Source organism: Falco peregrinus, chromosome 8 (assembly GCF_023634155.1).
Source record: "Falco peregrinus isolate bFalPer1 chromosome 8, bFalPer1.pri, whole genome shotgun sequence".
NCBI classification, from domain to species: domain Eukaryota; kingdom Metazoa; phylum Chordata; class Aves; order Falconiformes; family Falconidae; genus Falco; species Falco peregrinus.
The window spans coordinates 1329135-1344148 of record NC_073728.1 but is presented as its reverse complement, the minus strand read 5'-3'; positions in this window follow the sequence as shown (position 1 = coordinate 1344148).

Here is a 15014-nt window from a genome sequence, read left to right as displayed (position 1 = left end):
TGAAGGGGCTCGTTAGTAAAACCGAACCGAGCGCGTATTAATTTTGCTGGTTGGTAACTTCTGTTTTGTAAACAACATTTAATTTAGGCAGATTTTATTATACATGATGCTTATTTTTCTTTTACATATTTTTCTCAATAAAAGCCTTTTCTTTCTGTTTCAAATTACAAATGCCTTTTTTTTTTTTTTCCCCAGTGCATGATTTTCACATATTGTCCTCGTTTCCACTGGAAAAAAAAGGGCGATTATTTCCCATCGCTTTCCCCCATCCTTTCTCAGTCTCACCATAAAAAGAAATAGTTTTATTATTATTTTATTATTATTAATAACCTGTTTTTCTAACACGAACTCCACTACGAGAATTTTCTGCTCTTGCACTCCACGGAGAGCAGGAGTGGGCACGCTCCGGGTCTCCCAGCGCTCCCTGTCACCGAAGTTTATGGACGCCTCAAGTGGTTGATTGCCAAAAAATTTTTGAACAAAACAAACGAACAAAAACACCTCCTTAGAAAGGTTTGGTTTTCATTAACTACCGTTTCTAAAGCCAAAACGCGTGGAAGCGATTGCAGCTCCGTGCCTGCACAGGCTTCAGAGGCGGCCAGCTGCGGCTAGGGCTGCCGCGGCTCCCGCACCTCCACCGCCCGCCATGCCGCGCCGGGGCTGCCCGCCGGGCCGCCGCTGTCCCCCGGCCCGGAGTTTCCCCCGCGCTGCTGCCCCCCCGGGCCGAGGCTGCCCCCGCGCAGCTGCGCCCGAAAGCCGGCCGCCGTGCCCGACAGGATACACCGGATCCGCCGGGCTCCCGTGCGCTCTCCTCGCCTCCTTGCTGACCGCCCGCCCGGTACCTCCCAGGGGCCGCGGCGTCGGCCGGACGGCCGCCTCCCCGCGGGGCTCGGCCGGGCTGGCCCCCCCCGCGACGGCGCGGCCTCGCCCGAGGCGGGGGCCGCCAGCCGGGCTCCCAGGAGGGCAGCCCGCGGGCACCGCCTCGGAGGGCGGGGAGGGTGCCCGGGGCTGCCGCGACGGCGCAGCGGCCGGCGGGAGGGGAGCGCGGCGGCCCCGCACAGCGGCGGGGCAGCGCCGGGTCCCCGCGGGGGCGGCGGCCGCAGCAGGCAGCGCCGTGGCAGGCGGGCTCGGAGGTGGGGGGCGGCTCCAGCAGGCGAGGGCTTCCTGCCTCCCCACTCCCGCTCGGCCCGGGCTCCCCTCCCAGCGGCCGCCATCGCGGCGGGACCGGAGCGCGGGGCCGGGGTCGCCCGCCCCGTCCCGGCGTCTTCCCCTTCGCACAGCGCCATCGCGCGGGCACCGGCACCGGCGCAGCCCGAGGCGGCCGCTGCTCCCGCCGCCGCGGCCCCGGCGGCCTGGTGCAAGCAGGCCGGGCGGGCAGCACCTGCCGCGGGGGGCTGCCGGGCCCCGCCCGGGCTGCGACGGCCTCGCCACCCTCCGCCTCGCCCTGGCCCCGGCAGCGCCGCTCCGCCCTGCGCCTCGCCGCACGACGTCGAGGCGCCGGCACCGGCCGCGCCGCCCTCGTCGCCCGCGGCCCGGGAAAAACCGCGGCGGGCAGCTCCCTGGGGACCGGCCTTCCGCCCGGCCGCGGTCCCCCCGCGGCCCGGGAACGGCGCGGCGCAGCCGCCGACCCGGCCTCCGCCAGCGCCGCGGCGGCCCCTCCGTCAGGCTCCCGCCGTCGGAGACGAGCCGTATGGCCGCGCCGCTGCAGGAGCCGCTCCGCACTACCGATCGGCGCCAGGGTTAGGAGGTGAAGCCGAAACGAAATCACCGAACCATGCCGGCTGCCAGCGGCGGGAGCAGCCCGGTCCTGCCCGCACCACTGCGACGGCAGCGCTGCGGCCCCCGCCGCCGGGGCTGGCCGGAGCACGGGGCGGGCCACCGCCGCTTCCCCCGCCACTCGCCGCCTCTTTCTCGCGGCAGCCCGAGCCCCAGCGGGCGGCGGGGCTGGACGGGGAGCGCGGCGGCTGCCGGGTCGCCCGGCGAGTTCCCCCGTTCCGCGGCCCTGCGGGAGGCGGCTGTGCCTCCCCGGCGCACCGCCGGCCGCCTCCAGCCCCTTCGGGCTCCACGCGGCTCGTTCCTGCTGTGCCAGTTGAAAAGAAAAAAACCAAACCAAATCAAACCAAACGCGTCGTTAGGGCGTCCGAGCTCCGAGCGAACGGTTTCGGAGCACAGCGTCCCTGCAGACCCTGCCCTCGCCTTCATCCTTCCCTCACTTTATTAGGAAAGGCTTTCGCCGCTAACGTCAGCTACGTGGAGAAGGAGCTGCGGACAGCAGAGGGGCAACCTCCGCAGCCAGACGCGCGCAGGGAAGGGAGAGGCGCGGCCGGGGCTGCCGTTACACCGTGTGTCGGTGCCCGGAAGGCAGCGCAGCGCAGCGCAGCGCCGGCCCAGGCAGGCGCAGGCGGCGGGGTTCGGCGCCGGGCCGCTGCCGCGGGGCTGGGCTGGCCTCTGCCGGGGTCCCTCCTGCCCTCCGCCCCCGCGCCGCGCTCCGCAGCTTCCCCTCGTCCTCACACTCGTCTCCAGCTCTCGGCTGTCCCCCTGCTCGCGAGTTTGCGTTTTCCCGCAATCACGCGCTGCGGTGCGAGCCGCACAGAATTTCCTCCGTGAGACTGCACGCTCGTCGACCCGCCTCACCTTAACCGGCTTGCGAGGCTCTTCGGTTTTGTACGGCTTCTCTAAAATAGCTCTGCTTAGATTTGTGAACTGTCAGGAGCAGAGAGCACAGAGCGAACCGCCAGTGCCCTGCGGCTCTTCTTCAAATTAGCGGCTCATAGCTGGAAACGAAGGAAGAGTTTCGCCACCTTCGCTGCGATTCAGGAAAACTCCCTGGGTCTGAGAGGGAAGCGGCTAACACGTACTGAGCGCGCCCCGCCACCCCAGCGCCCGCTGCGGCCGCTCCTTCGCAGCAGCCAAGGCCGCCGCGGCGCCGCCTGCCCCGACCCGGCGGCCCCGCTCCCGCCCCGGGCGGCGCTGCGCCCCGCACAGCCGGCAGGGAACCGGCGCCCCGCCTGCCGCGCGCGGCCCGAGCTGCTGCTTCAACGAAATGCGTGCGGGGGCTGCGCCGGCCAGCCGCCCGCCCCGGCCCGGCGCCTTGCCCGTTCGGCCCCGAGGTGCTTGCGGGACGCCGGGGGGGCCGCTCGTCCCTCGGCCGAGCTCTCGCTCGGGGCGGGGGCGAGAGGCGGCGGAGCTCGGACAGGACAAGCCGAGCGTGCAGGGCTGAGCGCTCGTACCCTGAGGCACGAATCGTTTTAATTGCAACGATTTACGCAAATTAGCGAGATATCGGCCCTTGTCCCCCGCCCGGCTCCGACCTGGAAGCACAGCATCACCCCCCAGCGCTGGACACCACTGCCTCCCAAACTCTCTCAAGTTCCTAGGGCCGGCGGAGACCAGGCGGGACCAGAGACGCGGGCAGAGCCGGGCGGGCAGAGCCGATTCCCAGCGCCATCCCCGGGGGCTTCCCGGGGAGCAGCGCTTCAGCCCCAGCCCCGCCGTCACCGCTGCGCTCGTTGCCCAGGACGGTGCGCCTCATTAGCGACTGATTTCTGTGAAGAGCGGGGTGCCATCTTCCTCCTAAACCCAAACTTTGCCTCTTAACAGACACTCAGATCTTTGTACGCAAACCGTCCGCATAAATTACACCGTCGGCAAACGCGTACGGAGCTCTCCCTCAACTCTACGGCACCGGGCAGCGGCGCCCGCCGGCTGCGGCCACGCCAGACGAGGCTCGGGGCACCGCTGCGGCCCGCACGGGTCCGGCCGCCGGCCTCCTCCTCCCGCCCTCGACCCCCGCCGCCCCGCTGAAGGCGAGGGCAGGGCAGCCGGTGGCAGAGGCTGAGCCCAGCTGGGTAACTGAAGTACTGCGGATCTGCTCAGGGAAAAGGGGCAGATCGCGCAGGGCACTCCGAGTGACGATAAACAACATCGGGTTTATTGAACCGTAAAGGCTGAAAACGCCGTTGAGCAGATCGAGGAAACGCACCTAACGCACACACCCCTAACAAACGCCCCACAGGCAGCTCCCGCGAACGGCAGGCAGCCCTGAGCCCCCCCGGCCGCGCCGCGAACCAGGCCCGTCCCCGTCCCTGGCGCAGACGCGGCCGCTGGGCAGCCGCAGGGGGCTGGCCGGGCAGCGCTCAGCCTGCTCGGGCTCCCCCAAGCCCCGCACCGCTACCCACGGGGCTTAGCAGGGCGCTCTCTGCAGAGGGGACACACGTGGGGCACCGGGGCAGGAAAAGGCCAAGTCCTGTCGCTTTCCCTCCTGCGGACAACCCTATCGTCTTTTCCCGTGCCCCCAAAACTCTGCCTGCCTATACGTGCCGACACTTACAAAGAGCTTTAGGGGCCAGGGCTGGCACTTGGTCCGCCAAAGGCCACCCCCCGTCCCCGGGTCTGGAGCTGCCCGCCCGCACACAGCAGGTGCCGGGAGGCCGGGAGGCAGCCCGCCGCCCGGGGCGGCCCCGCTGCCCTTGCAGAGCGCGGCGCCCCGCAACCCGGACGTGGCTTTCCGGCGCGGCGGGACGAGGCAGATGCGGCGGCCGGGGGCTACTGCCCCGAGCCTGCTCGCCTTCCGCGGGGCTGGCCTCCCTCTGCTCCCGCAGCCTCCGCTGGCACCGTCCCGCTGCCCCCTCCGCGTACCCGGGCGGCGGGCAGGGCGCGGAGCGGTGCGCGGCCGCGCAGCAGCGGAGCGCGCCCCGACCTCGCCCCGCCCGCCCGGGCGCTGCCCCGGGCCGCGGCCCCGGCAGCCCCCCGGCTCGGCCCGCTCCACCCTGCCGGGGGCCACCGGCCAGAGCGCCGCCGGCGCGCTCCCGTGACAAATTTCACGTCTGTAAAGGGACGGGTTAGCGGTACCCGCCGTTTGAAATCCCATTACAAAACCAGACCAGACGCAGTGCTCGTCACGGAACCGCTCCAGCTAAATCAGCATCTAACGAGCGGGTTTGTCCCCAGCGGGGACGGCAGCTCTCGCTTCGCTGCGTGAGCCGCGGCTCTTCGGCCCGGGACGTGCCTTTGGGGCACCCCGCCCCTGCGGGCTGGCACGGGCATCTCCCCCCGGCACCCCCGGCCGAACGGGCGCCGGGGCTCAGCCCCTCGCAGGGGTCCCCCGCCGCCGCAGCCCCCCACAGACCCCGCGCTCCAAGAGCCCTGCGTTTTGTCAACACGCCGGAGTATTTGACAGTCACAATTACCTGTAAATATTTCGACTGTTTTGTATACGAGACACTTTATTATTTCTTGCCTTCCGCCTGGCAAGCCTCGCGGAGAGGGACCGTAACACGGCGGCGGCTGCAGCGCGGCAGAGCCCGGCGCCCCGCTCCCGGAGGGGCTCCCGGAGGGGCTCCCGGGGCCGCCAGCGCCGGCCGCCGCTGCCCTCTCGCCTCTCCTCGAAACGCAGCAGCTACACATTTAAATAGATTTTCAATGCTAGTAGGAAGGCGAGGATTCGCATTTGTGATGGAAAGACAGGTGCCTGTCACCAGATCATCCTTGCGGACAGAGCAAATCGGTTCGCACACGGGCTTTTCTAACGTATTTGCAGCCGCAGTTTAAAAAAAAAAATTACCACGAGATCTGAGCTGGTCACTAACTAAACTCCGAGATTTCATAATCGGCCTTCCCAATTTTTACTTCAACCTCTCCCTTCCTTACCCATCACACCATAAAAACTAGCAGTGTGGAATTACCTGTCTGCTTCTTTGTGCCTCCGCGTAAAGAAGGTAAAAATCCCTGCACTTATTAGCTTGTGTAAGTAATAAAGAGGTGGTAACTTGGAACTAACACATTTTGAAGGTTGTTTCATGCTCTAGCACAAATACGGGTGTTACAGCCCTGGCGCTACCGGATCGATCCACCCGTGCCACAGGCTGCGGCACGCGGCCCGGCCCCGGGAGCGCCCGCACGGACACGCGCAGCAGCCGCCCCTCGGTTGTGGGGGTCCCTGCGCGCGGTGGGGCAGGGAACGGCGGTCTGCCCGTGCCTGCACCCCCGTATCAGCCTATTCTAAACCGGACCCGAGGGTATTCCGTGGGGTGCAGCATCTCCCCCCGCAGCGAGGGCATGGCGCCGCGCGGCTCCGGCCGCCCCTCACACGCCGGGGAGGAGATGGCCCGACTCCCGCCGAGTTCCGCGGCCCTGGGCTTTCTCTAAATGGCTGGCAAGAGAGGGGCTGCCCCGCCACCCCGCCGGCCAGCGCCGGAGGCGGCTCATCACAGAACTGCCTCGGCCCGAGTGAGCGGCCGCGAGTGGGCGCCCGGCCCCCCGCGCACCCCCAGCCTGCCCCCTCCCGCGGCCCGAGGGAGCCCCGGCACCCCCGGGCCACCCCGCAGCCGGGGCGGCGAGGCGGTCAGCGGAGCCTCCCGGGGCGGCAGCCCGCAGGGGTAGGAGCCCGCAGCCCTGCCGGCACGCTGTGCCGAGCAGGAGGGGGACGCGGAGCTTCCCCAGTCACCGGACGGACGGGGAAGACCGCACGCAAGTGGGAGCCGATGGGACGGGGAGGCGACGGAGCTGCTCCCGCCCCCCTCGGCGGCTCTCCGCGGGAGCCGGGCGAGGGCAGGGCGGCAGGTGCTGCGGCGCCTGGCGCGCCCCGAGGCAGCACGGCGGGCGGCAGGGCCGGAACAGCCCCCCGCCCCCTCGGCAGCCCTCCGCCCCGCTCGCCCACCCGGGCACCTCTCGGGCAAGGCGAGGGTCGGGCGCGGGCCAAGCGTGCAGACAGCAGGAGAACACCTCCCGGCCCGCTGAGCGCCGCCGCCCCCCCCCCGCCGCAGGTAGGAAGGCCAGCCGGCCCTCCCGCCGCCTTCCCCTCGCAGGGGGACCCGGGAGCGGGCCCGGCCTCAGCCCCGCCGAGGGCGAGCGGAGCCCCTGCAGACCTGGCAGAGGCCGCCGGGTGGGAGCGCCGAGCTCGGGACCCGAGGCAGCCTCTCCCCGGCGCTCCGCCGATCAGGACGACGGAGCAGAAGCACCGTGAGGCCGGGGCGGCGCGACCCCGCCGGGTGCCCGGGACCCGCCGGCAGCGGGTGGGTGTTCCCGGGCCTCCCGCTTTGCGGTGGCGGAACGCGGCGGCCAAGGCCAAGGCCGTCCTCGCGGCTGGTCGGGAGGGGGCAAGCAGCGCTGCCGACCCCGTCCTTCCGTCCGTCCTCGGCCTCCTCCTCCCGGTCGGGGTCCCCCCGGCAGGTTATGGTGGCACCTGCACGCTTACGAGCGGAGGCGGCTGTCCCGGGCTTTCACCGCCGGGAGTTTTCCTCCGACCCGCAGGATGTGCAGCTGTACCAGCCGGAGAAGGGGCTGGGGGTGCAGGTGGACCGCACGGCCGGCCGGGCGTCCCGAAGGATGGGGCCGCGGACGTCGTCACTACACGGCCCGCACCAGGCCCAGCGTTCCGCGTCCTTGCTGCCCTTCGTGCTCTCCCCCACCACGCCGGAGCTCGCCCGGCCCTGGCTGTGCCTGCCAGCAGCTATACGCCAGCCCGAGAGCTGGCACCGGGGTGGAGATGCCCTCCACCCTCACTGCCCCTCGCCTGGCAACCAGGAGCCCCGAGGGGCCAGCGGCCACCGGAGCGCACAGCCGCGTCCCGGTGCCCGAGCGGGGAACCGGTCCCGGGCGGGCAGCGGTGCCCGCGCCGCAGGGACGGGAGCTCAAGCCCCCCGGCGGCTGGGAACCGAGCGCCCTGGGCGTCCCTGCCGGCACAGCTGCCTCTGGGGCCGACCGCAGACGAGTAAGTACTTGCCGAGTATGGGCAAGCGCACGGACGCCAGCAGGCCCCCGGCCGCCGTCCTGCCCCGCGGCGGCACGGCCCCGCCGGCTCTCGGCCCCGGTACGGCCGGCAGGAGCCGGCAGCCGGGAGCCGGGCGGGGCGGGTGCTGGCGAGGAGCAGCCCGAACCGCCAGCCGCCTGCGTGCCCACCTCGGTTAGGCGGGCCCGCCCGGCAGCCCCGCACACGCCCCGCACCGCCGAGCACAGGGGAGCCCCCAGCTTCCCCGCCGCCACCCCTCGGTTTCGGTACGGCCCCGATCTCTTTCAGCTGGGGGGGCGGGGGGAGAGGAGCGGAAGTCTGAGGTCTATTAAAATTAATATATTTTCGATTAAGGCAATTAAGGAACCTGCACAATGTAGCAGCCACTCCCTCTTAACAATTTCCTCATTTCTGCCAAGCCAGTTTATGTGCTGCGGCTAAAACAAGCCTCCTGATCCCTTCACAAAAATTAGAAACAACAGCTAATAAAGAAGCAAAATAGGAGGTAGGCTTCACGGGAAACCAGGCATGGAAAGTAACCACGCAGCTGCCAGGCTGGGCTTCTCCTTCACGTACTCCTGGCTGTGGGGTAATGCGCTTCCCCGAGCTGTTAGGGATCGGGGCTGGGGGCAGCTGGCACCTCCGCGGACATGTGCCGCGGGCCAAGGCCCTCCGCTGGCACCGGAGTGCCTGTTCCCTTGGAGGTGGCGGTGGGGGCCACTGGTAGCACTCAAGTCAGCCCCCTGCCCCCCGATTCTGTACAGCTGAGGTTCTCCTGGCAAGACAGCCAAAGGTCTGAGGAGACGTGGGCTGTGCCCTTTCAGAGGCCTCTCTGGAACAAGACTCCTACATTTTTGTAATCTCCAAGCATAAAAAGGGTAGAATATACAATGCCATATATTTGTTTCGAAACCTTTTGGTGGTTCACATTGCAACCAAGAAACACTATGCTAGTGCCCATGAACTAACACGTTTACTTTTGAGATAATTTCCACCAGTTCCTAAAAATAGCACCAGTGACTCCGCCTGCCCTCCAGTTCCTGTATGTTGTATGTCAAATCATACACTGTCATGATACATTCACAACCCCCTCGAAAAACCTGTGCCTGTTGGCTGAAACAAGCCATGGTTTCAAAGTTACAAGGGAGACTTGAAGAACCATGACAGAGGCGAGAGAGACGAGTAAGCTCCTGTCGGTAATGAGCAATCAGGGGATGGGTCAAAGAGGGCAGTCCTGCCAGTACCCCCTGGTGTGACCTGCCTTAAGAGAAGCTGCAAGACAAACCGTCCTCTTAGAGCGAAAAGAGAGTCGACTGAGGAGGAAAGCAGATACAAACGCACCACCTGTGACAAACTCTTCGTCATGGCTCACAGTCAGCCACCACACACCACATGTCACTTACTCCCCATGTTCATAAACTTCAGTGTTCAAGATGCAAAGCGGAGGAGGTAGTTATTTGTGGTGATAAGAGATACCAGGGGATCCCTGAGATACCCTAGACGTAGCTGTGTTCAGGACCCTGTCACAATGCTGCTGACTTACGTCCTCCATAATTCGATTCCCAACACAATTTTTAGTTGCAAGAAGGGGTGGAGTTTTTTAATTTCCTGCCTTAAGCAACAGCTAATGACAATATTAGGCAGTTCGCTCCCTTCCAGTAGTTCCTGTTCAGCACGAGTTGAAGGGACCACAGTGAATGATTTGTCTTTGGGTCCAGGTTGCGATCCTGTGTCAGCCCAAGCAGGGCACTGCCTTTGAAGCCAATGGGAGTCTTGCGCAGGGGCAGCTAAGGGATCACGGTACTAGTTTGTAATGCAGTCTGGAATGGTTTAGAATGAGAAATCATGACAAGATCTGAAGTTACTGTCCTAATACAACCTGTTTGTAAATGGTAAAAAAATTATTGGTACCATGGCATACTGTTCTCTTTATATTCTCATGAGACCTCTGCTCTAGAAATAGAGCCAGCATTTCCTAAAAGTTCTTGGTTAATGACTGCTTTTATGCAGTTTCTATTGTGTTCGCTATTGCTCCTAGAAAAGTGGAGTTCTTGGAAGATGCATTTGGTTTTCCTTACTGCTTTGTAAAAGGTTTTGGGTTTGTTTTGCTTTTTTATAAACAATTAAAAATAGCTGGTCCTCTAAAAAGATGTCTTTTCAAAGCACTAGAATGAGTACAAGCAGGGGAAACAGCCTTTGAAAGAGAAATTACTTTGGACAAGTTTTGAATTTCAAACATAGTCTCTGTTTATATTTGACTGACAAAATGCCTCTCAAATATTCTTTGAAAGGTGATTACATTAGGCAGGGGCTATTTTAGCAATTTCACATCTCATAGCACTATTGTATACAGGGATCTGTCCACCCACTTCCCTCACTACAGTCACAGCTCCTTGAGCCTTTATTCAGCTATCTTTCATCACTTCTAAAGTCATGCGAACTTTTTCTTTTCTTGCAAATTAAACTCAACCTCTTCCACACCATAAAGTCTTTTCTAGGACTTCTGGTGGGCTGCAGAATCACATTTGGCCTGTTGGTGATGTCGCGTTTACAGATTTGTTGCAATACTTTGCTTAGAGGTGGGCAGAAAATGTTTTCCTGATTAAAAAAAAAAAATTAGGATAACAAAACCCAATTCCCATTTCAAATCACAACAAAAAGTTGAAATTTTGAATGTGTCATACTTTTAAAGGGAAAAAAGATAACTTGCACTGCAAGTCCTTTCCAAGTTACATATCCTTCCTCCTCTATTTTATTTTGCCTGTCTTTTAGGAAGAGAACACAAAGCACCTTCCATGAAGGCACCACACAGCCGTGACAAAAGCAGCACATTTAGTTATCCCTCTCATCAGCTCAGGAGGCTTCAATACCCAGTCAAGTCTGGAGTGCCAGGAAAGCTCTCACTTTTTTACTTTCTGCATGGTCTTATATTTTGACATTCCTGCCTCACTTGTGCATCTCCACTGCAATGAACACTAGATTTGTTGACACATTTGAAAGTTTTAAAATACTCTTTAAATATTTTTAATATATGTTTATCAAGGCACATTCTGTACCACCTTGGCATCCACCAATACTAGCAAATACCTCGCAGTTTTAAGAACGCTCCTGGGCCCCAGAACACAACGGCCTGTGCCGCCAGAGACTGAGGCCGATTCTTGGCCTAAGCCGACTAGCACTACCTGAAACAGCTCTTGGGCATACCTCAAGAGTTAGCCCAGGCCCGACGGCAATGCCTAAAGGCAATTCACATGAGGCCACCTTGTTTTGGTGGACAAGACAGTAGAACAGTGTCAGTGGAGACTGTTGTGGGCAAGCTAGACTCAGTGACAGAACCCTTCTGATACACCGGTACAGACATTGCTTCTGTCAGTCCTGTGTAAGAGGGATGGAGTAGCACAAGCCAAACGTCAGCTCAGACTTTTGAATGCCAGGCTCCTGCACAGTGCTGTAAAAATGTACAGTACAGTGCAATGCATATAAAGCAGGTAAAGACGAACAAAAATGGCCACTCAGTGTTGCTGTGATGTGCTTCTGTACAGATGTACCAGAGCAGATGAAATCAGAATTTTGTTCTGTGTTATGCTATCAATATTTAATTCTTTGTGTCATTACAACATCTGTCCTTTCTCAGGTACAGCAGAGTAGCAATCTATGGTGTAACATTTTAGTGAAAACATACCTACCAACATACCTGCTTTAGTAGTTTTATGAACATAGGCAGAAGTCCAAAACTTTTCTTTTCCAAACATAGACAAGAAAAAGGCCTTATTGTTCTGCAGTCCTCAGTCAGTACTCTCACCATTCAGATAATTGCTGTGAACCAGATAATCAAATCTTTTTCATAAACTGATCCATTCTAAAATCAGCTCAGATTTTTGATCTGTTATTTCTCCTGGACATCATTCTAAAAATCTCCTTCTTTTAGGGGTAAACTCCTAGTCCAACTCAAATTAGTGACAAAACTTCCATTTGTCTTCGACAGCATCAGGATTTCATCCTAAGTATTAAGGCATAGCCTCTGATAGTAGAAATCAGCACAGTTCCACTAACGTAAAGTGAAAACTAATGCTTAGGATTTGGGGTTACATGCTTCACACAAATTTCGCCAGGGAGCATCTAGAGAATCTCCTCATGAAGCTAGCTCAGTTACAATGCTGTGAGAACTTCCTTTAAAAAGCGGTATTACAAAGCAGCAAGTTGTAATTATTGTAACTATTAAGTGAAGAGTTTAGACTTAGAAGCACACTCAACATCTGCTTTTGAACCTGTAGCTGTTTAGAGAGACCAGAGAAGACAGGCTTTGGTCTGTGCCTCAGGCTCTTCTTCATGTTTTCAGTGGTGACAGCAAGTCAGTGCTTATATAGGTAAGAGAAAGGTAAAGAAACCTGCAGCAGAAAGAGAAACTGCACTGACTGATGATACAGTAAAGCACAGCAGATCCGAGACAGTGAGTTATACGTGACTTACAATTTCTGAGCAGTGATGTGGGCGCAGGGGCCAAGAGTAAAGGCTGACGTAACAGAACAGACAGATTAGTGTGCCTTTTTGGGGCCTGATTGCAAGTGCTGGAGAAACTCTGCTAGGGGTCCTCATCACATTCAATGAACCTAGATTAGTAACGGGCCACCTAACCCATTCCTTGTTCTGTTTTATGGTCTGTTAGAAGGATTCCACAATTTGATGGAAGAGGAGGGGGTTGGAAGTAGGAGGTGCTAACATAACTCCCAGGTACTTAAAAGCACACAGGTACTCAGTAAAGAAAGAGTTTGCTAAGAACTAGGAACAGTACAGAAGACATATTTTTCCTTCCTATGTTATAAATGCAGATGAAATAAAAGCAAGTCTCTACCTATTCTTCCACTCTCCAGCACAGTGGAAGTCACTGAAGATAGTAACCTGCACCAGCTGAAATCTGGCCTTAAGACACCAAGAATGACCCAGATCCTGCAGTGATATGAAGGGTTGTATTGGCCCTGCACGAGAGCCAGAGTGCTCTGGGAAGAGTTTTGCTGGATGTGGGTTAAGGCTTAGTAAGGCTGAAGCTACATAACAAATAACAGAACTTATCCTCTGGGACATAGTATTGCTATTTGACAACTTCCACACAAGCACTTACTTATCCTTATTAACGTCTAGGAGAGGGAAAGACATTAGCTCCTGTTTTAAAGAGATGGTCTAATGGTTAGTGCACAGCCTGGCTTACGTGGGGGCTTGGGCTACAGACTTAGTTTTGCTCCATCTCTCTGCAGAGAGAGAAATCTCTTGGATGGGGTTTTCAGAAGCACCTTATTGACACAGGAGAACAAGCCTGACTGATCTTCTGCCAGACACATCCTCCTAAGTCACAAAAGCACAACTGAGACCCTCTCATTACCTCTTATTTTCTACATCTGTAAAAGGAAATAAACCTGACCCAATTAGCAATCTTAGAGAGATCCATAAGGGTCTGTCTGCTGACAATTGTAAAGTCTGAACACAGAACTTGCCAAGGCAGCTCTTGCCCTTTCCCCGAGTAAGAAGGAGCTAAATGACTGCAGAACAGTCGCGTTTCTGTTCTGCTGGAAGGTAGGCTTGAGAATGACAAGGATCCTGCCCTGCTGCTCCCCAGCTTCTCACCCTCCACATGCACTGAGCCTCATTTTGTGCGAGGGGGAAGTGAGGCAAGGAGCTGAATAACTGCCCAAGGCTACACAGCCAGTCACTGGCAGGTTCCCCAGTCATTCCCGATTCCCTGTGCTGTGCACTCTTCCAGACCAGGCTGCTTCCCAAGCTGGGAAAACATTTCCAAAATGCAAGGCAGAATTCAGACTCTCAGATTTTCATTTGATTTTGGATGATCTGCAAACTTTCCGTATTTAGAATAACTTTTGAACTGCCTGTTGGGACACAAATATTTGGATTACTATTAAAGGAGACTGACAAAATGCGTAACATCTAGAAATTCCCTAGGAAAAATACTATGTGCTTATTATCCCTCCTTTCACACATTTAAAATACTTCAAAACTTCGTTTGGCTATCACCTGGTCTGAATCAATAATCAACTCAATGTGGGAAAGGAGCTTCAGAAAGAGGACTGAATCTTGCACGTACCAATGGCAAAAGTCCCATTTCCACAGTTGCATCAGGAGTAGGTTTCTGTGCTGTCACACAAGTAACTACGCTCAGATGTGCTAACCCTTTGCCATTCAATCCTTTTAAGGACCAATGTACTGAAGGTTTATCTGCAATAAATACAGTCATAAGTATTTCCTTTTCCACACTGACAATTGTTGCTGTAGGGAATGTTCAAACACTAAATAAGCCTTCAGATGATTGCCTTCTCACCCGTTCTGTTTCTGAAGTCTGGGATTTGTGCAGCCTGATACAAATTTTAAGAAATCTTGTTGATAAAGTCAATTAGAATTTGGAATAAGTAACACTAAAAAAAAAAAAAAAAAGTTTTGCCCTATCTTTCTGTCTTCTGTTGCTCTTTGGGTTACTCCATCAGGCCTCCTTAACTCACACTGAATCATTTCTGTCTCACAGAAAACTACTTTTGCTGTTACTAAATCAAAGGAGTTAATGAGCTGTCAGTATCACCATGTCAACAAAACAATGCAGCCCCTTCTGTGCAGCCAAAGTCAGTAGGTAATATCAAAGATGACAGGTTTTAAGCAAACTTTGCCAGGCAGGCCCATTTACTGCTATGTTCCTTCCCTCCTTCCCTCCTTCCCTCCTTCCTTCCTTCAGGTCATAAACTCCAAAAACACCAAAGAAAGATTACCAGTGCATTAATAATAAGCATTGTACAAAAATAAGGCAATTGCATGCTGTTTGGGGCATTTGTGATTAAAAAACCCAAAAAATCAGATAACCCTGATGAGATACCTGGTCCAAAAATAAGGGGCCTTACACATAGTAAAGAAACTCCAAGTTGTTTACCAGTATCTACAGCAAGATGGGTAAGGTTCAGCTATGAATAAACTCAAGACAGCCTGGAAGAACACAGGAGCCAAGCCTGGGATCCAGGACTTCCAAGGGTGACTCTTTCTTCGATAGATGTTCAGAGTTTTATTCCCCTGGGATACTCAGCAGGGTAATAAACAAAGCCACTCAGCTACCGTTCAGAGATGTCTCACTGAGGTACCTGACTTGAAGACATCATCAGTTTTCATTTTCATGCCACTGGCCAAGCTACAAGTCTTGGATAAACTCATCAGCATTTGCTAGCTTCCAGCTAATGCTCACCTTGACTTTAGATGGATGCTATTGGCTTTGGTGAGTTACTCTCTTGCAGATCCT